The sequence below is a fragment of the Passer montanus genome, unplaced genomic scaffold, assembly GCF_014805655.1.
Source record: "Passer montanus isolate IOZ18808 unplaced genomic scaffold, ASM1480565v1 scaffold31, whole genome shotgun sequence".
Classification (NCBI taxonomy): Eukaryota; Metazoa; Chordata; class Aves; order Passeriformes; family Passeridae; genus Passer; species Passer montanus.
Window position 1 is genome coordinate 611,704 of NW_024367819.1, and position 22,335 is coordinate 634,038.

The following is a 22,335-nucleotide window of genomic DNA, read 5'->3' on the forward strand; positions in this document are numbered from 1 at the left end:
CCTGGCTCTGTCCTCTACCCATTATTTGAGCACCTGCAGTGTCCTTGTTGGAGAGGTATGGAAAGGAGCAGAAAAGGCCTTGACACTGTGTAAGCACTGCTCAGCAGTTACAAAACCTGCTTTGTGTTACCAACACTGTTTCAGCACAAATTGAAAATCTAGCCGCATGCTAAGAAAATAGTCTATCCCAGCTAAAAACAGCTTGGGTTTGTACCTGACATCTTGGTGATAAGATGGAGAACAACTTACAGGGAAACCTACCATAAAATTTTCTTTCAGAAAAATGATAGCTGTTCAGAGCATCGTATATTTTACTGAAGTACTAACATTGTTAATGAATATACTTTAAAAAGTTGGAACATATATCTCTTCTCTGCTTTTTGTTATATTAGTTTTTGTATGACATGTCTCTGGAAACATGGGAGCCTCCCAAGGAACGCCCAAGGAATATTGATGCTGAAAACTACCTCTGGATGGCATACGTTTTCTTTGATCTCCCTGATGTGTGGCCTCAGTGCACAATAGGATAGCCCAGGTGTTTAAATAACAGGTCATACGCATTTGATGAACTCTGCCTAAAGCTAGAAAAAACAATATATAAATGAAAAAGGCTCAGGTCCACCTGGTCAGCTTCAAGGATCCAGACAAGTTTACATTTTACGTAATATCTTGATCCATAAACATGATTCAGTCAGATTATATTGTGACACTGAAACATTGAAAACATTGAAACAGCCAGAAGGCTGTTTCAAAATCCCTCCTAGACTTGCATTTTGTGTTGCTACTGACCAACTCTGTCATCCCATTTTCACTAGGGGAATCTGAGGGGAAAATCCCTTTTGTTTCTGATATGTTTTTGGGTTTTGTCTTAGTTGAATTCTAGGAATGAAACATTCATCAGGGTGAGCTTTCAAGATCTTTTAAATATGGACAGTCCTGCTAAGTTTAATACAATTCATAACAATAAGTGCCACAAGTCTGTCTCAGTATTTCATGAAAGCTACTCTAATGAGAGGAAGCTAAAATTAATTGGCAATAGGGTAAAAAGCAGTCAAGGCACATGTTTAGTTGTTGATGCTCTTCCATAGAACAGGAATAGATATCTCATTCTTCTGCCATATGGGCATCCTTTTTGAAATGGGCAATCAATCCAGCACACACTGTTCAAAGGAGATTTGACAAGGGCATTTGGTACTGAGGTCACTATGTCCTTCACACTCTGCAGCTATTTTCCCTCACAAACGATGTTTCTTTCATCCACAATCACTGATTAGAATGATTTGAACAACTCACCTCTTCTGGAAGAGTTCAAAAAACCCCAACCAGCTAACAACAACAAAAAATCTCCAACAGTTTTCTAAAGGTATAATGGTTTTTATGCTGGAATTAAGCAGTAAATTATGATACCAAGTTCATAAAGAGGGATGTGTTTGACCTTTTATCACACATACATTAATTACCTTGCCTAAAAACATTACAGTGAGAAGGAAAGTTTTAGGTGGATTTAGAAATGCTACATGATTTTTTTTCCAGTTATTTGTGGGTAAAGAAAAGGAAGAAGTCTCCTACAGTCCTCAATATTAAAAACAGGTTCCAGAAGTTTTATTTGCAACAGGTTATATATGACATACATCTGTTTATTAAATGGAGACATTAAAAGCAGAATTATAATATAAATAAATTTGAAAATATTAAAATCTAGTTATGTGCAAGCTAAGCCCAAATAAAAATTTCATATTATATTAAGAATCCAAGTGCATTGTCCTGTGAGTGCTTATTATGTACATATTTGAAAATGATGCAACTTTCTCCTCCCCCCAATCTCCCCAAAATGCTTTTTGCAGTGACTAAATTACCATCTTTGGCAACAAAATAAGCTTCTACAGCTTTCCAAAATTATATCATATACTGTCTTGTTTGTAACTCTTGACAAAAACTCTGAGCTCATACAGTGATTGAAATTTTATTATGCATCTGCAACAGGCACACTGCTAGCAAAAGCAGATGAATGATCATAGAACCACACAGAACTAACTAGGTTGGAAAAGATCGAGATCATCAACCAATGACCTAACAACAACCAATCCAACCTATGACTTAACAACACCTTATCAACTAAACCATGGCACTTAGTGCCACATCTAGCCTTTTCTTAAATACCTCCAGGGACAGCGACTGAACCACCTCCCTGGCAGCCATTCCAATGCCCAATCACCCTTTCTGTGAAGATTTTCTTCCTAATGTCCCACCTGAACCCTGAGCCTCCCCTGGCTCATTTTAAGACTGTGCCCTCTTGTCACTGCAGCCACTGTGCCACTGGCTACCTGGAGAAGAGGCTGTCCCTCACCTGGCTATGCCCTCCTTTCAGGCAGTTGTAGAGAATTGAAAGGTCTCCCCTGAGCCTCTTTTTCTCCAGGCTAAATAATCCCAGCTCCTCCAGCCACTCCTCACAGGACTTGTGTTCCAAACCCTACACCAAATTTGTTGCCCTTCTCTGGACACATTCCAGCATCTCAATCCAATAAAAAAGTAACATTTAATGACACAGATTTTAAATTATGCCAAGGAATCTGCAATATTTTTGCCTCAAAGAGAGAAATGCCAACTTTGTAATTTCATACAAAAGCTGTCTATATTTCCAATAACATTACATTTGATATGAAAAGAACTATGTGATACTTTACAAATTTGAGATAATCTCTTGACCAGTTAGTATTAAAACGACATATAAACATGATAAGGGAGGCATTAGCAGCCACCTTCAAAGTTCATGTAAGCACACAAATAAGGGCTTAGGCCTAGCTTCATGACAATATTAAGCAACATTCCTGACTTCTGTGGGTGAGTCTAATAACAGCTGAATTCATTAGAATGTTTTCATTTACTTGATAGCTTCCACTGGTATTTTTAGCTAAACTCTGAATAGTTATGTACACAAGAATGTTTGAGTGGCACATGTTGGCAAAGATCGCTGATTTATCTTAGGTATCCCATAATAAGCTATAAATGTGAGATATACATATTTCATAAAATAGTCTAACAACCACAATACATTAATCTCTCCTTTTCTAGAAATAGTCTGAGAAGAGAAAGGAATGAAGAATGACTATGTAAGGTTGTATAATTCAAAGGTTTGAGGAAAAGTAGCTAACATCTTTTGAACTGCTAATGCTCCAAGTAAGGACTGACATTGTACTATGTTTTGTCATAGTCATTATCAAGATGACTAGGATTTATTTCTTAAAAAAAATGCACATCATGCAAAGAGAGAGTTTTGTGAAGCCTTTGATTCCTGCTGGTTTCTTCTACTACAGCAAAAAATATAGAAGAAAAAGAAAATACACTCGATATGATTACAGAGAAGAGACACACATCAAAATATCCACTGTATTCCCTACAAGGGTATTCAAATAGGCAAATAAAACTTGATAGCTTCAATTACCCAAGTTGCAAGTCATCTTTCCAATTCACGAAAATTACTAATCATTCCTTTAAATTAAATATTTAAATGGTTTTCATTATTGAAAGGCAATGAGATCATAATTGGAGTTCACCTAATCATAAGTTAAATAAAGTATTACTTGAGGAGGGAAGATGTTAGCTGTACTGCAGTGTATCTTCTGTTGCAAAACCATAGAATATTTTTCCTAAAACATTCCCTAACAATTGGTATTCAGCTTTGTTCCAAAACTGGACAGGTTCAAATAAACATTTGAAACTCACACATCATGGATATTTTGGGTTTTCTGCAACTTTAGTAGGTCAGGGACAGAGATTTTCCTTTCTGATTCTATATCTGCAAGGACATGGTCATTACAGGCTGGAACAAGAGTAGGATATAGCCACCATGAACATATTAATCACAATTCAGAAATCATTATTTGGTGTACCTAAACAAGTATAGTCAAATTCAGTTGTTAATTTTTGAAAATATTGACCAAGAGGGAAAGGAAAGCAATGGAAATAATTCTAAATGGAGGTAGCAATTTGAAAGAAAAAAAGTCTTGATGGAGACAAAGAAAAAAAACTGATGAAGTAGAAAGATCAGAAACATTTAAAATTTGTATTTTTTTCCCTCAGTCCCTACAACTACTTAAAAAACCCAAAAAACCAAAACCAACAAACAAAAGGTTAAAATAGATTACTTCCTTTCTAGTCTGTCTATAAATGCACAAAATTTCTTAAGTAGTTTTACTGGTCCCTTTAATCTACTTTCTGTTGATCTTCTCAGTTGTCCAGAGGATTCTTCTGTTTTCAACAGTCATTCCTGTATCTATCCTTTCCAAGCATTCCCCAACCTCCTAACAGCTAAAAAAAAAAAATAAATTAAAAGTGAAAAAAATCCCACTATTTCTCTTAATTTATTTCAGAGTTTTGTTGTTGTTGTTGTTGTTTTCCAGCAATAAGAATAAAATATTTATATTATTCTTGGTCTGCTTTGTGGTCTAAGAGTCTTCTGTGTCAATCAATATCCCACTGATTAGTACAACTGTCACATATTTCTGTTAATATTAGTGCCATGATACACAGAGACATATGTGTCTGCAGAAAAACAAATTTCAGTGTTAAAAGTATGGTGGGCAGCACAGAAACTGAAAAGAGGTAGAAAACCTGTCTATTAATGCTATATTGTGCGACTGAATTTCATTAGTGGAAAAGGCATGCCATTTATAATATAAAGTATGTGAAGCAGGTTAACTCCTTTGAGATGGAAAATGCTATAAAAATGAAAAATATTATTTCCATTAAAAATTAATATTATTGGAAATAGTGTAAATCTGTAGGAATAAAATTTTCCAAAATCCAGGTAACTCCATTTATTAAAAACTTTAAATTAATATAATGTAAAAATGTACATAAAAGCACGTTAAAAACTCAAAATATCTTGACCAAAGCTGACCTTATTCCTGGTAAAGAGGACCGTTAGGTCTATAAGATGAACCTCTAAAAATAAGCATGATGTAAATGTGACAACTGTCATTTGAATTAATTCAGAATGACATGGGCCATTTGAATTAATTCAGAATGACATGGATCCAAAACATAGGTCCATGCCAGATACTATTGAGAAGGTTAACTCTATTCCAGCCAAAACCAGAAGGGAAATGTAAAAGCTTAATCTCAAAGTTTGATAGAATGACTCAGGTAGATCTTTGTCTGTTGTTAATGAGCCAAGTAATTACTCCACAGTTTAGAACCAATATAATTTCAACAAAACCAGTTTAATTTCATCTCAGATATTCCTGTGAACACTAACTTAAATTTAGCACAAGAACAGATCTAAATTCTTATTCATTTGATATCTTCACAATTTAAATAAAAACTTGAAATTACTGATCAAGATCAGATTAATGGTAAAATATGAAAACACAAAATGCTTACCACACATGTCCGCTGGTATGACCATTTTTTCTCTACTTTGAAAAAATACCATTATTTTCAACACATTATATTTTTAAGACCAAAGAGGATGATTTTTTGGGGAAGAGTTGTTAGCCCATGTACAGCACTAAAGAAAGAGATGAAAGGCTAAGTGATGCTGCTGTAAATTTAACACTTTGATGAAAAGCAAGATCATTGACATTTACTTCAGCTTCTTCTGGACCAATTATGACTTTTCTGTATAGATTCATGCCAAAAAAATCACCACAGAAAACAATACATAATATTCCCCTGTTCACTTTGAGGGATAATGTATTCATTCTTGCATTTATTTGACAATACTGTAACTAAGATGCATTTTCTTCTTGCTAACTTGTTCACAATCTTCTTCTGCTGGCAGACAGCCTGTATTTTCCAAGCTTTCATATTTCTGTACAGGATGGCTTAAAGAAATCCACATTTGACCTGGAGAATACACAGTGGCTTATTCCTTCCAAAAGGAGTAAGAATGCCAAATTCAGAGAATAGTTACTTGACTTTCCCAGCTAAACAGGTTTCTGTTCAGGGTGTTAGTCTTGTCCCTTAAGGCAGAGATAATAATCAGTCATTCAGACAACTAACCCATTTCCTCAGGTTACTTTCTTTCCTGCTTTGTACCAGAACATCTTAGAGGTATTTTATGTAACAAATACTGTTAGATTTTTTTCAGGCCAAGCCTAAAATTTTATCAGCTGTGGTCACATGCCTTGAAGAATAGGAGGTCTTACAACAGTGTCACAGTCACTTTATCATGAACATATGATTATCAAATCAATGACTATGTTGGAATATTTACTTAGTGGGAAATAAGAAAAATCACCAATTCCAGAATACATTATTTATATTTTTTTTATTAGAACCTACAAAATAGAGGTGCCACATTCATGCCCAGACACTTTCATCTTTCCCTTTAGATATTTATTTAAATTATTTAAAATATTATTGTAGCTTGTGATGCTAAATCACCTGTCTCTTGTGTCAAGAGTACAAATTTGGGGGATTTAAATACAAGCATGTGACATATAGGAAGATAGATTGAAACAATATCAGATCTTCTATTTGGTTTGTCTCCCAAGGCTTGTTCAAGATCTAATAATTCCTTAATGCAGAAACTGAGCAGTCAGTACAGAACGGCAAAAATTTATCTGTCTTTTTAAAACACTGAATAGGTTTAAATATGTGAAATTACTTCAGCTCTCTTCTGATTAACCAATTATTTATCAAAATATTTAGAACTATGTAGTTTGCTTTGTTACATTCTTGCATGCAAAGATGTATTCCACAATGACTACCTATATTCTGTAATGTCTACAAAAAATTAAAATAATTCACTGGGATTGATTAATAGAAGAAATCTAGTGCATTGTTATAACTCCCATAATATTCCTGCAGCAGTAAATTATTTTCTCAGCTATGTAACTATCTATCCAAAGTAATTTAGGTAACCATACACAACTACACTATGGACCAACATCTTTGTCAGTGTGTCTAAATATGTTCCAATACACGAATAAGAGGTAAGAAACCATTTCTTCTATGTACAAAACTTTTACAAACCAATAAAACTCCCTCCAGATCCTGTTGTTTTACCCAAAGATTTTTCTTTAATTATGCTAGCCCCAGTAGAGTCCCAGATTTGCAGACAGCTAGCTCAATTATTATGAACTATTAGCAATTTCTTAAAGGGAAAAGGGGGAGGGGAATAATCAGTATTTAGAGACCTTGTTTCATAAGCAGAAAGCAACCTACTAAAGGTGTTTCATTACAAGCACCCTCTTAATTACTTTAATTAAAAAAAAAGTTGAACAGTAGTGGTTCAGATTAAACCATTAAGAAACCTGAACAGCTTGGCTTTTACCAAATTATCTGCCCTGTTACATGACACTTTAGCTGACACTTTACATCTTGCCAAGCATCCTCCATGAGATTTCCCCAAAGGCTTGAAACCTTAAAGGATTCTCTGACAGCAAAAGCAATCAGTAGTGAATCACAGTTGGGTTGGCACCTTCCAACACCCTGGAAGTGTGACAAGTCCATAAGTTCCCCATGTTGCCTTGGAAAGCTGCCAGGGACATGATTGCTACTTATTGTCAGGAGATTCATAGTGAAGTTCCAATCTTTCCACAAGTTTGGAGAGCCAACAGGGAGTCAGAAATCACTCCACAAGATCTTTCAGAACCTCAATAATGTTGTTTTGACTGACCTAATTAAGCCATCATACAGCAATACTGTTGATAGGGCTGATGCAGAAGTATACTGTCATAACACAAACATTTTTATAGCATCTTCCTTTAAAAAAAAATAGTGTTTTAATATGGGAAGAAAAACAGCCATTAAAGGAATCCATGGCTTCCTCTGAAAAGCCCAACATGAAAACAAATCAACATATGTGTACTTGCTTTGCTTCAGTATTATAGCCAGTAAATATATTTTATTATAACTTGGCAGTTGCACAAATTCTCTTGGCTATAAAATACTTCTCTATCCTAGACAGATGCTGATACCTGAACTATAATAATTCCCTAGGGTCTCAGTTTTTTCAGATGTCCCACTTTTCATTTAGTATTTTTGAGCAGGAAATAAATTCAATCTAATGGTTAAAGTTTCAAGGTCCTAAAGGAACTTCAACAGATAACTCATGTTGGGTTAAGGTACCAAAAGACTGAGAGTCAGTAAAGGACATAAAAGTGAAATAGAAGATACAAACGTTGCAATTTTTTTTTTTTTTTGTGAACTAAATATTTGAACTTATTTAATAGAAACTTTGCTGCAAGTATTGTTTTATCAGATAACTTAGAGAAGTTCTTTAACATTTGAAGTCAGAGTTCAAATGGATGTTCCAACAAAATGAAAACAAAGAAAAAGTGCTTGAACAATTATTTTTGGGGTGCTTTTGTTTTTTGGTGTTTTTTTTCAATTGTCAAATATATAACACTTAAGTCTGGTCTGTTTTAGCTTCTTCAGGTTCAATCCAGTGTAGTAGTCTTTACTTATGTTAATAAAATACTGACATTCTATGCAGTAATAGGTCAAAAAAAATGTAGATGAAGCCTCACCACATCTTGTAATTTTTTCTTTTAGATTAACTTGATTGTAGAACTAGTAGAGTTTGGGCATTTTGATACAGACTGCTTACGGACTTTCCTTTCCCTTTGTGTTTTGCCGTATTAGGTGTCATATCGGAAAGTTTGTAGTCTGTTTTCCCCTCTTAGAAGATGCTTTGAAACTTTTTAACACTGTGCTGCAACTCCTCAAATACATTTGTGTCTTCAGTAAACCAAAACTGAAATTCTAAGATTTATAGTCTTTCATTTTCTTATGACATAATTTTCCTAGAATGCCTACTTGCCCTTGTTTCCCTGTGCAAACCATAGAGGTAGCAAATTATTCCATTATCTAAAGGATTTAAAATATTTGAGGTATGTTGAAAAAGAAATCCAACCTATGACTGCATTTGAGGGATTATGCCTAACTCTACCAAATTGAAAAAATCTCTGTCAATAAAAAAAAGGAAATTCTATAAAAACACTTTATATCAGTGGTTTCTGTTTGAATTTTTGTAAGAATAGGAGACACAGAAAAAAGCCCTAAATATATCTCTACAAATCCTTGTAATTTTGCAGTTCATCTAAAGGATTCAGTGATTTTCCTAAAGACATCAATGGAAAATTTTATATCACTGGAACTGAGTTATCATTATGAGTAAACCCTATTCCCCTTATCTCCTTATGCCCAAATCAGTAAACAACACAATATTACATCTTCTTTGACAATGTTTGGTTAGTGCTAACTTATTATTGCAAATCACTTGCAACAGTAAAAGCAGGATTCCCAAATATGAATTCTGAAAATGTATTAAAGAATAAGTTAAGCTGTTTTAATTCGTAAATAGAATAAATTGCCCAAATATATGCATTATATAGATGCTTTATAATAATTTGCTCTTTAAAAATTAAAAAAAAAAGAGTATGGTACACTTCTACATTAGCATCTTTTTATGGGCCCATTTAAGCTTCTGTTAATTTATTATGCTTCTATATAGCTATCACAAGGTCTACAAGTAGAAATACCTTGTCTATTCCATAGTAAAATAGTTTCTTTCTCTAGACACATTATTTAAGACAATAGAGTGAATTAATCACAGAGCCATAACCATCTTTTTTACTTTTAGTCATGGACACATGAATATCATGACAGTTACTATGACAATTTTTATCCTCTTGCATATGAAATACTTCCTAAACCTAGGCCTGACTACTACATGGGATAGCTTTATCTTTTCATTATAACAAAGGGGTAACAGAACCATAAATTAGAAGTTGCCAGCAAATCATGTTTATCTGGTTATATGAATAATTCCTTCATGTTCCACAGAGGATAGAACCCAGACAAGAAATCCTTGCTCTTTCGTAAGAGAATGGAGATGGTCACTGGAGGAAAAGATCATGGATGGTGACATGTGAATATCATAATAATAAGTCTTATGGGTTTGTTTTGTATTTGGAAAAAATTGTCCCTTATTTCAAAGTTCAGTAATTCTGAGTTTTACTGATATTTGCCAAAAAGTAATTGTATAACAAGGTTGAGCTCCTGGGTGTCAAATTGAACTGAGCATTAAAACTGGTAAAATCTGGAATTCACGGTCTGTGCCACGGTATCACAATATTAGATCTTACTGTTACTAGTGTTCAAATTGACCTTTGTCTAATACTCAGAAATGGACTGCCACCTTCATTCAAAGTTGGGAACAATATTCTTTTTTATCTTTCTTTTGAAAATAAAACACCCATCTCCTTATGGAGAGTTAATAATTTAGATTTTGCATGCTTTGTAATATATTTCTAAAGCATGGAGATTTTCTAGCTTATGTTGCTTTACATTGCTGGCTTGACTGCATTTGGGAAAAGAGCATGCTTAGATTTAGAGTCAAACTGCTTTTCAGGGACCAACCAAACATAGATAATCTTGTGGTGTATATCTCATTGTCAAGAAAGTAGGAGAGTTAACAGTCCAGAATGGGTTGAAAAAATAAATTTCTCCAGATATTCACATATTTTTATTTTTATTGTGAATATTATTATTTTCACATATTTTAATGTCAGTGATAATATTTGTGAAATTGCTTGCAATCATATTTTATATTTAACCAAACTGGATAATAAATATTAGATTTTCTGTAGCTTTCCAAACTCTTAAAATACAAGACATCACAATTTTAAGTATATACAAAAGGTTAGTCTAAGAAAATGAAAAAAATCTTAAAATTAGATTTTCACAAGTACTTTTTTCCATGTATTTTATGTATCCTATATATCTATATATGTAACAGATCCAGGAAGGAATGTTGCAGCTCTTCACCGTAAAGTTAGATCTTATAATTTGAGCTATGTGAAAAGTTTAGATGAAGAAGAAGAAGAAGAAGAAGAAGAACAAGAAGAAGAAGAAGAAGAAGAAGAAGAAGTTTTAAACATCATATAATATTAATTTGATTAACAGAATTCAGCCTGAAACTAATTGCAGGATCAAGGCACTCTTAGCTTAGGTAATTTTCAAAAGGGCTTTTACATCTTGCCCTCTGCTCACTATTTTAAATACTCTTATGTTATTCTTTGGCAAAATGAAGAAAAAAGTTTTTTAATATGCCTGTGTGTTTAATGTAAATACTTCACATAAGCATATATCTAAATTTATCAGAGGCTAAATACCAATGGAGTACCAATAATTTTCCAGTACAGCTTGTCCTATCTTATCCTACTAAGCTCCTGGTAACAAAAATAGGAGAATAGGTTTGACAGATATTAATAGACACATCAACATATCAGAGTCACTGCAATGATGGTTTTGACTAAGTTATCCTCTAGAAACGTACCTGGATCTTGTAAACAATTCAGGGAGAAAGAAGGATCCACTGTAAGGCTTAACATGTGTTCACAATGCCTTTCTATTAGTTTTACCAGTACGTGTGTTTAAAAACTTCAAGAAACATTATTCTTGGATCTTTTATTGAATTGAAAAGTGTTAATTTATTGAGACAAGTAAACAAAAAGTCAAAAAGTCCTTTGAATATATGTGATGTCTAATAAACAGAAATATGTTCAACAAAAATTACTTGGCAATTGGCTGATTTTTCAGTCTTTCTTTACTTTTTCCCATATTAAAAATAAAATAGTGTATGAAAATTCACTTATTGTATGCATTAGCTCACAAAAGTAAAATCTGATTGTATCACTCTGGCAATTACAAGTGTAAGGTAGGAAAATTTTGTAAAATATAATAAATAATGTATGTGGATTTCTATACACTTGAGATTAGGCCAACACACCACAAGATGGCAGATGAAGGCAGCTAAAGTGGCAACATGCAGAAAAAGCAAGTTTGTGGAAAAACAAATGGTTTTGAAGTTTCCTTTACTTTTTATTATAAAGTTTCAGAAGATTATTTACAGAAACCAGATATTCATGTTCTCCTCTTACTGTTCTTATATAATATTTAGACCCTAGAACTACAGCCTCTCAGATTCAACATTTAGATTTAGACATAGTATTTAATAAAACATAAGCTTTGGAATCAGGAAGTTTTCTCCATTCATCCTCCTAGCTGTAATTCCAGAAAAGATGATGAGCTCTATGTGACCATCAAGCCTTGTAGTGCACTGGGCACAGATTATGAAAAGCTGGAATTGTCCTTATTTGATGACAATTTGAAACTCTACCTCACCTTCTATAGAAGCATGCTCAACAACTGGATAATGATTATATGAAAACAATGAAGTTTCTCTGATTTCCACTGATGAACATACTGAATAAAAAACATATTAAACCAGAGTATGAGTGTGATAACCTGAGGTTTCCCCAAGTTTCTCAAGTGTATAAAAAGTGGGAATAGATAGACAAGGGGTCCTACTTGTTGATTTAATAATTACTTCAGCTTGATAATTCACTTCAGCTGCACTACTGTTTGCAGCTCTGGAATCTTACATCTTGGGTCAGTGTTTGAAAAATATTTTGTGCAAGCACAGAAAATATTCCATAGAATAATATCCAGTTTTTAAGTCTCACTGGGCTGCCTGTCTGTTCTGGAATGGGAGAATTTCTGAGCAGGGATCAAATTAGAACTTAGGATTACAAGTGAAGACATTTTACACAAAATCATAGCAGTCTCAATATTTTAAGAACATTCAACAGAATATAATATCTGAGGTGGCAGTTTTCAGGACTCCTTATTGTGGTTGTAGTCTTATGTGACTCAAATCACATACAGATGCTTCAGCTTTCAAGTGCAGGCTTGACCTGGAACCAAATTCATTGTTTCTCCTTGATCTTTTCTGCATGATGCATGGTGACTACCTCAATACCCTACTGAATCTATTTTCAGGATCTTTCATGCATAAAAGTAATGTCCTGTAATATCTTAACCATTTAATCTGAACACTTAAGAAAGCTCAAAGGACATAGTTTATTTAAGAGGCAGTACCCAGGAGGTAATCTCTTCTATTTAGAAACTCATGCCTGCAATTTCTACAAGAACAAAAAATAGAACTGAAAATCATATCACAGCTGACAACTCACACTCATTCATCAGCTAACCCTGTGGTGGACACACACACACAAGAGTTTTTTGCCATAGGCACTGTAACCTAGGTATCTTCATGGGGTTTTCTGCCATTTCACTAATCATCCATGGAGAATTTATAGCTTTAATTAGACAGCTGTTCACTTAAATTTGAAAAAAGAAAAATAACAAAAAACAAGCTTCTGTAAATGAAAAGATTGAAACACTGCTATAAACTCTTAAAAATTAACAAGAATATCAGTAAAACTTTCACAAAATCTCTTGCTTCAGGGATGCTTCAGGGGCAAGAAGGTCTCCTATTTTCTCTATGGATAGCCATATGTTTACATAATCAGTAGCTCTTTGCAGACAAACTGTTATCAAACAGTACTTTAACAAAGCTAAAGCTGCCATTTAGGGTGGTGAGTCAACTCAAAAGCCAGAATAATAGACTAGCTGTCTCAGCTGTACAACATATGTAGCTGATAAGTTTTGCATGTCAAAAGGGAGATATCTGGAAAAGAGTTTACCTGCATTCAATTTATTTTAGAGTCACAGGCAGGCAGATGAGTCCAGTTTAGTCATCACAGGACATATGCAATCCCATCTTTTTCAGTCAAATAGATGCTGTGGAAAATAAATGCATGCAGATTGGGTAATATGAAAGATAAGAATAAACTTGATCTGAATGCATAACATTGACAAAATTCACAAAAATGTAGGTGGGTAGCTGAGGTTAGGCATAACAGGGTTACTGCCATCAAACTGTTTTCAGTCATTTAACAATTACTGAGGACTGATCTGCAGGATCTCAGCAAGATCTGAGTATGTAATCCATCATCAATAATATGTGCAGGGTTAGCATGATGAAATATCAAAGCTTATGCAACATAAGGTTGTTTCCTTGTTGACTGGCAAGTATGATGCCATTCAATGTGCAGAAGGGTAGAGATAAAGAATCACAGCACAAGATATATGCTGTACAATGATTAAGGAAAATTCTGGGATGAGCTGATTATTAACTGATGCAACAGCTGAATGCGGGAACATGACAGATCAAACCTCTTCTGATTTGAGCATTAATTTAGGGTAATATGAATGGCTTCTGGAAATGCAAGATTGAAATGCAACTTTTGTGCAACTCTTTGCAACTAATGGGTGAAAATGGGAGGTTTGGTGTCTGTAGAACAAAAACAGTGGTGGTACACTGCTTGCTAGTTACACAAGATGACTACTGGGAAAGATATATGAAATGAGCAACTACACATGGCTTAACTTCCTTTTTTTGTTCTGATACAAGTCACTACTTAAACTAATGTTAAAGTGGGAGCACAACAATATGGTAATGCAAAACATATTTTTTTGCTTAGGAAAAGCTTTCATGCACAACCTCAGGAATTTTAGTTAAACTTAAAATTTCTGCAGTCTCCCTGAACCACCCCTACAGAAATATCCCCAAAGTTCTCTCATATTGACAAGGAAGGAAAAGCTGTCAACAGCTTGGGTTTGAGTCAGAATACATTTGTCTTTTTACTTCTACCAGATGTCATAATTTAATTTTTTTATTAAATATTGATTTATTTTTTTAAAATCATGGCTTATAGCTTTTATAGCATTCTAAAGGCAAAAATGCAACTATACTGAAACAAACAGAAGCAAGACTCCAGGAGAAGATGATGATGAACAAAAAAAAAAGCATTGTCAACTGAAGACAATAGAGACAACAGGGAAAAAATTGATCAAAACCATTACTTTGCCTTGCAGATTTGTTTTCTTCTGTTATTTGCATTAATAAATTAATACTGAATGAGGATTCAGTTCTTCTACATCTCTAGATTAATTTAAATGTAGAAGCAAGAGTTTCTTTCACTTATCAACATCTAGAATGAAAGGGAAACATCTGATTTTGCAGTTATTCCAAGCAATTTTAAATGCAGTGGACCGTGTCCTATTTTGAAAAAAAATCCTGTAATGAGAGATTTCCCTTAATTTTCTGTAATAGACCCAAAATCTTAGAGCAAATAAACAGAAATGAAGGCAAAATAGAAAGCTTTTACCCTTAAAAGACTCCTACCAGAAGACACAGAGAATGTTTATTGATACTGCCATTAATGGCTAAAGTGTTTTAGTGACTTCATCAGAAAAAAAGACTACTTTTAAGGATGCCTTGTAAGCTGATAAATAAATGCCTAAAATAGGATGGAATTTTCAGTAACAACTGATTTTTTCACTCCTGTTTCCAAAGCCAAAACAGTATTTCTTTAAAAAATATCCTCCCCTAGCATAGCCAACATACAAGCATGCTATCTAAAAGGTCCATTCAGGAAGTCTTAAATGTTTGTTACATGATGGAACACAAAGCCTTCACTCATTAAACACTTATTTTCTGAAATTACAAGACGTGTGAAAACTTCAAATACTGACCAGTAAGGCAATTCTTAGGATGAGTAAAATATTACCAGAATGTATATGAATTAAAAATAAAGTAATATAGAAACAGATTGGAGAGAAGTGGATGCAAAAGGCAAAACAAACAAAGGAGTGGGAGAAGAAATAAAAAAACCCTATTTTTCTTTAAAAATTACAAGAAATCACATCCTGAGACATTTCACTCCAAGCTCAGAGAAAATGGGGTGGGTGAGAAGGAAAAAGGCATTAAGAAAGGAGAGTGAGGAAAAGGTATTATCAACCCAATAATGTTGAAAGAAATAAACATAATGAAAAATAAGTTGGAATGTCAGATTTTGTCAAGAAGTCTTATTTGTCATAACCTGAATTTTCCACATATTCATGTGTTGCTCATGTTATCACTCAGTGTTAGAAACTGATATCAAAAAAGTAAGTCTACAATAAACCTTTTATCAATCACTTTTGTGTCCAGAAAAGTTTTGAATAAAAAGGAATATAGTCACAACAGCTATCTAACGATGTGAAACACAGCACACAACCTGCTTTTTTTCACCCATGTAATACTAATGAGTTCATTAAAAAAGCGTAATTGCTCCTATAAAGTTTTAGGAGAGGAAAATTTATTGCTTGTAGCATTTAAATGATGACAACAGATGTATTTCTCATTATGAATGCAGTTATAGGAACAATCATACTGTTATTGTTGAATAGCTTTTCTCAATGACTCTTAACTCTATAACTATAACATATCCCTTCATTTCATGTATTTCTATGTCTCGGACAAAATGTCATTCATTGAACCAAATTTCCACATATAATTTTTTCCCTTACTGAAAAAAGAAGAAATTGAGGACATCAGGGGAAACAAGAGCTTCTACTACTACACCAGTGTTCAAAGGCTGAACAAGGAAAGCGTGGGTCTGTAGTTAAATGTAGCAGGTGATTTTGGGATAGTGGACACATGGAGGAATATTATAACCTGGATATGCGGACAACATGATTGATAAAAATGTAGTTGGGACAATCAGGTTCAGAGGATAGTGGTTAATGGCTTGTACTGCACTGAGAGATCAGCAAGAAGTGCAGTGCCACAGAGGTCTGTCCTGGGAAGAGGCCACAGGGTTCACTGTTGGCACATTTGCAATTGATATGTATGTGGAGGAAGAGGCACATGCTTAGAAAAGGAATATTGCACAGACTGACCAAGACAGGCTGGAAGAACAAGCCAACAGGTCATTCCATTCTGCAAGGATGAAATATACCCATGGAAGGAATGAGAAATAAGGTGAAAGTAGACTGAAGCTGCTTGGGCAGCTGCAGTGTGTTTACAGGACAGTGAGAGACCCCAGAGGTGGTGATTACAGGATGTCAGGACCTAGGCACAGTCATTTACACTCCTCTGGTGTCACAGATTACCTGTGAAGACATCCTTTTGATCAAGGAGATATATACCTGCCAGAGTGGAGGGATAACAGTGCAAGATTAGCTGTATGGCCTATGATAACACACCTGAAACTGTCTGGTCTGGACCTGAAATGGCATCATCTACCAAACTTTACAGCAGCAGGCATCTGTAGGACCCTTATGCCATGCTGGGGATGTACTGATTAGAGGAACAACACTAAAGTACTTAATAAAACACACTAGGCAATCAGTAGTTTCTTCGGTGGTAGATTTATTATTAAATACTCCAAATTAAGAAGGCCCACTCAAGAAACACAGGCCTTGGGCATATACTAAGATGGACAGGGACATGTGTTGGTTGTACCTCCAGACCAGGTCATCATATCAATCAGTGCCCAACAGATCGACAATTATGATGAAGACTAGACTACCTGGGTTACTGAAACCTCAACAGGTAATGAATTGAATTCTGAAAATAAATGAAGTCTGCCTACTGACAGAACATGTAAAACAAAACCAAGATGGCAAGATACTGCTTGGAATCCCTCCAGATGGGGAACTGACACTTGAAAAAGGCCTAAACACTCTGATTTGTAGAAGCAATTACACTGAAAATATCATTTAAAGATGCTCAGGAGCATCAGTTGCCGTGACCACATCTGTACTGACTTCTGGGTGTTGGTTAATACAGTATGAAAATGGCTCAAATATTGGAATTGTGGTAATAGGCAGCAGAACTATTAAAATAATATAATGGCTGCTCAGAAGAGATGTACTTTAATAAACAACTTAATGCACATATCACAAACACAAAGGAACTGGAGAAGAGAGGTACACCGAGAAGGCTGATAAGTTAGCCTGACTTGGGATGGGAGCATACAGGAAAAGTTATTTTTAGCCAGATGAGCCCAGGAAACTGAGCATTCTGGCTTTTTATTGAGCCAGAAAATGCAATTAGATCTTTTTTCAGAAAACCACAGCACAAACAGTCAGACAGTGAGATACCTATGGAATGACACAAGACATTCAGAAGCTAGGAGCTGAGGGTGAAAATACAGCCAGCAGGGCAGGGCCCCATCCCATGGTACCTGGACAAGGCAGGCAGTGCAGAAACAGAGGTGGCAGCCAGGTTCAATCAAGAGCTTAGATGGCCACTCAATTTCACAGCAATGTGGTCAGAAGTTAGTCTGAGGACCACAGTCAGGACCAGGTCTGGTGAGTATAACTGGGATCACACACAGCTCAGTGATCACTCAACAAGTCCATGTAATGAGACAGGTCTGAAGCCAACTTGGGAAGCCAGTACACAGGTCAGGGTCACAATTAGCAGCATCTCTGGCTGGCAATAAGTATGGCTGTGGGTGAGAAGGAACAGATCCACCCTCCAGCTGAGCTTAAATGGGACTCCGACCCAAAGACAGGCCATGTGGCTGGGAGGCCTCAGGTAAGGCTGGTCAGGGCTATAAGGTTCATTAGCACCCCAGGGTCCTGACAGAGAGGGAAAGAAGTACCTTATAACTGCTTTCAATCACACCTATTGCAGGGGCAAGGTTTAAAATCTTTAATGACGCCATGTTGATGGATATGTGTGGTGTGAGTGCCTGTAACTTGGTTCCCAGGGTGAGGTGAGGTGGGGTGAACACACTGCCACTGTATCTGAGTAGGTGTGCACAGGGTTGCAGTGAGAAATCCCTGTGGTCTTGAAAGAAGAATAGGATTTATAATGCTTGTGTGTTAATATGATGATGATGTGAAAAGTAAAGTTTATAATGGATGTATGTTTTTAACATCTTAAATATGTTTTGCTTGAGAGAATGCGCTGGGCATGACTGGCAGCACATATCAGCAGCTCCCGGAGCTGCCCTTAGTCAGTCACAGCCCGTTCCAGCTGGCTTTGGCACTGCTGTGAGTAGCCCAATGCCAGCCAAACCTGTGGCATATGGCACCTCTGTACAGACAAGTTTAAGAGAGAGCAGCATTTGTGGGTGGAGGAAGGTACAGGAGATGTGGAAGGGAAAATAGAATGCATGAAAGAGGACGTTGTTGAGGACATAGCTGGAGACACGTTTGTGGAAGAAGGCATTCCTCGAAAAAGGAGATGCAGCCCACAGGTGACCTACACCAGGCCACAGGTAGCCACCTTGGAATGGCCAGGACACTGGAAAGGACTACAGACCATGCAGAGCAGAGGAAAATGAAGCAGCAGCAAGGACTGGAAGAGCAAAGCAAGATATCTGGGAGTGGCAGACAGTATTGCACTCATGACCCAGCCTGTCACTGCACTGAAGGCACTGGGAAAGAATGACTGCAATGCACGGTGAAACAAAGGGAAACTGAGACTAGGAAGTTAAGAGTAGAGGTATTCAAACAAGCCCTGGGAAGGAGAAGGAAATTTTATAATTTTTTTTTTCTCTTGTGAGTTGGTAGGACTACACTTTAAAACTTTTGCAATAGCTCTGCTTGAATACATCTAGGCTGCTCTTTGTCAGAAGAAGGAAGTGCATATTAATCTCACTGCTTTCTTCTTCCTAAATCAAAGGCAAAAGCTATTTCCAGCTATTAGGTAAGACATAAAAAAGTTTTAAGCAGCTCATTAAGATTTTTTTTTACAGTCTTATCAAGTGCATAAGCATCCACATCAAAATTGGTGTTCATAGGCTGAATAAAATCTTCATTTAATATATGTTTAGTGAGGTCAGTGAAAGTATTGTCATACCTACAGCAAACAAACATAAATTTACCCAACAGTTTATCTGCAAACATCAAAAAATATTGCAGATATTTATGGGCCTCTTTTGCCAGTAATGTGTGACAAAGTGGTGAGAAGCTTTATGTGGAATGGATCACAGGAGGGTAAAATCAGGAGCTGGAATGATTCAGATAATTTATAAAAATGCTGCATGAAAAACATAAATGGAATTTCATTTCAAAGAACATCATCTTTTTCCTGTTCTCCATAATAAGGTATAAAAATGATAAAAAGAACCCTAAAAGCTGTAAATTATGTAAATAGTAGTGTCATTTCCCTTCACTGACATTTTAAAAAATCAGCTTGTAATTAGATTTGCCACTTTCACATCTTAAGTCTTAGCTACCGTATATTTCAACTGGCTTGGCTTGTTTACAAAAAGTCCTAGACAACTCAGTTCAATCCTTTTGAAAGAACTATGCTCCAAGCCCTATCTTTACTCATCCTGGTTATGTTTTCTTTAATGAAGAACAGAAACAAAAGCCACAATACCATTCTTCAAAATATTATGCTAAGTTTAATTAATAAAATATTTATATGTATTTTACATATAATAATCATACAAAAAACCAAAAAAATATGCTTTTAAATCTACAGAATTTTGTGAACAAGTTGATATATGAAATAGCCTTCAACATAAATTCATGTAACAACATTAGCTTTAAAAAAGTTTCCTATGCACCTATTATCTGTTGGTTTTGCCTTAAAAAAAGGAAAAAAAACCCCCTAACCAACCAAACAAAAAAACCCCCACAAAATCAAAAAATCCCAGAAAAACCCAAACCAACCAAAAAATAACACCAAAACAATGAAATATTAATGGATTATAATCCCATGTACGTGTACTGCAATTCAATAAAGACCTATTGAAAGGAAGGGATAGACTTCTTTCACCCACTACATAAAGATAATTATATGCCTCACCTTTTATGAAAACTCATCCTGTCATGACCTTTTTTAGCAAGGAAGCCTGGAGAACCTAAATACAGACCACTGGCATACTTTTTACAAACCATGGTTTTCAATGTTTTCATAATTATTTTTGAAAAATGACATTAGAAAAAGTCCCCAAATACACAGTTTTATTTGATTTTTTTTCCTCAACTCTCAGCAGTCTAGGAAATACACACTTTGAACAGTCACAAAGCCTTTTTTCCTCCCTGTAACATTTTTCTACATTCAATTCACAGCTGTCAAATTCTAACCATGTCTTATCCTTTCTCCCCTCTGACAAAGGACCATCTTCTAATCAACATTATTTCCATTGAATATTGGCCTGTCTCAAAGAAAACGGTTTATGGTGATGGATGTTCTAAAACCTCCAAAGTGTTAAGTTTCAGTATATCTATGTCATTGCCATTAGAAAATTCAGTTTGTTTATCTCTAATGTGAACCTTCCTTGATGGTGTTAATTTTACTAGTCCTTCGAAATGGGTATGGATGACCTCTTTTACATTCTTTCTTTGCCTGCTGCTGGCAGTTTTAGATGCCTCCAAAAACTAAATTAAGCTACCAGTTCTTAATACTGCCCTCTTTTCCTCTCTCATCCTCCCTGCCCAGGCTTCTCTATCTAGTCCCATTTTATTTCATATTTTTAATGATGCCATATTTTAAGAATACTGATTATTCTCTTTGATCTCCCTTTATTCATACCTTCCTCAAAGTCCAGTGCCTAAGACCAACTCAGTATACCATCCAAGGCTTTAAACTTTTTCAGCAGTGGAAGAACTACTTCAGATATTGTCTTGGTTTGAAAAGACAGGAGTCTGTGAAGGAAGGCAAAAGCCTCCTGTGAAATGGAAAAGGTAAACCCCCTCCTTCCGAATTATCACAATTTCAGAATTAAAAGGGCTCTCAGGCAAAGATATGGGAATGGGAATAACAGTTTTTTACTAGGAAGAAAAAAACTAAATAACAATGTAATTTAGCACAAGCAAAAAACCACTGGCAGAGTGAGAAAAACCTGACACTCTGAGAAGTCAGGGTGTTGATAGTAGTCCAGCCAGATGGTGGCTGCTCCTCCTGGAGCGGCGATCTGCAGAAGGGTGTAGATCCCTTCCGAAAATGCGGCGAAGGAGCAGCTGGGCCTTGGTTCTTGATTCCTCTGGGAAATCTAGCGAAGAAGGCTGTTTGTGGTCTCAGAAATGCTTTTTTTATGGTGGCAGGGATGCTTGGCTCCTCCCTCTGGGCGGAGCATCTCCCAATGGGACGATGTAACTAATATTACCAGCCACAGTGAGTAATTCAATAGGCCATTAGCAGGAGATTATCTTCCTGGCAGTGTCATTGTTCTTGAAAGAGATAAGAAAAACTGCCTAACCCCCAACAGATGGCAAAAATAGAATACATGCTTATTTTACAAGCCAGGACAGATATCCTGCCAACTCTTGCAAAATAATTCCAAACAGATTTTTCACGAACTCGCAATTCTAATGCATGCATGCTGCAGTACTACCTCCAAGCATCCTGTATGTCCATTCCTTTAAAATTGTTTAAAAAGAGAGATATTAACTTAGTCAAATAATTTCCAGGATTTATTTAAATAAGAAAAAAACCCCTAAAAATATTTGAATTTAAAAAAATATGTCATTACTAAATGAGAGTGAGCCAAGGTTCTTACAAGCATATTTGTATTATTCTGTCAAGCAAATTTCTTCTCACAAACAAAAAACTCAGCCTATTTTCTTCAGACTTTTAAGAAGTTTACATGAGAAGAGACAAAGCATAATGAGTTTCAGTGTACAGACATGCACATTTTTCAGGCTGTAAACAGTTAAACAGGCTATGATGAAGATATTTTT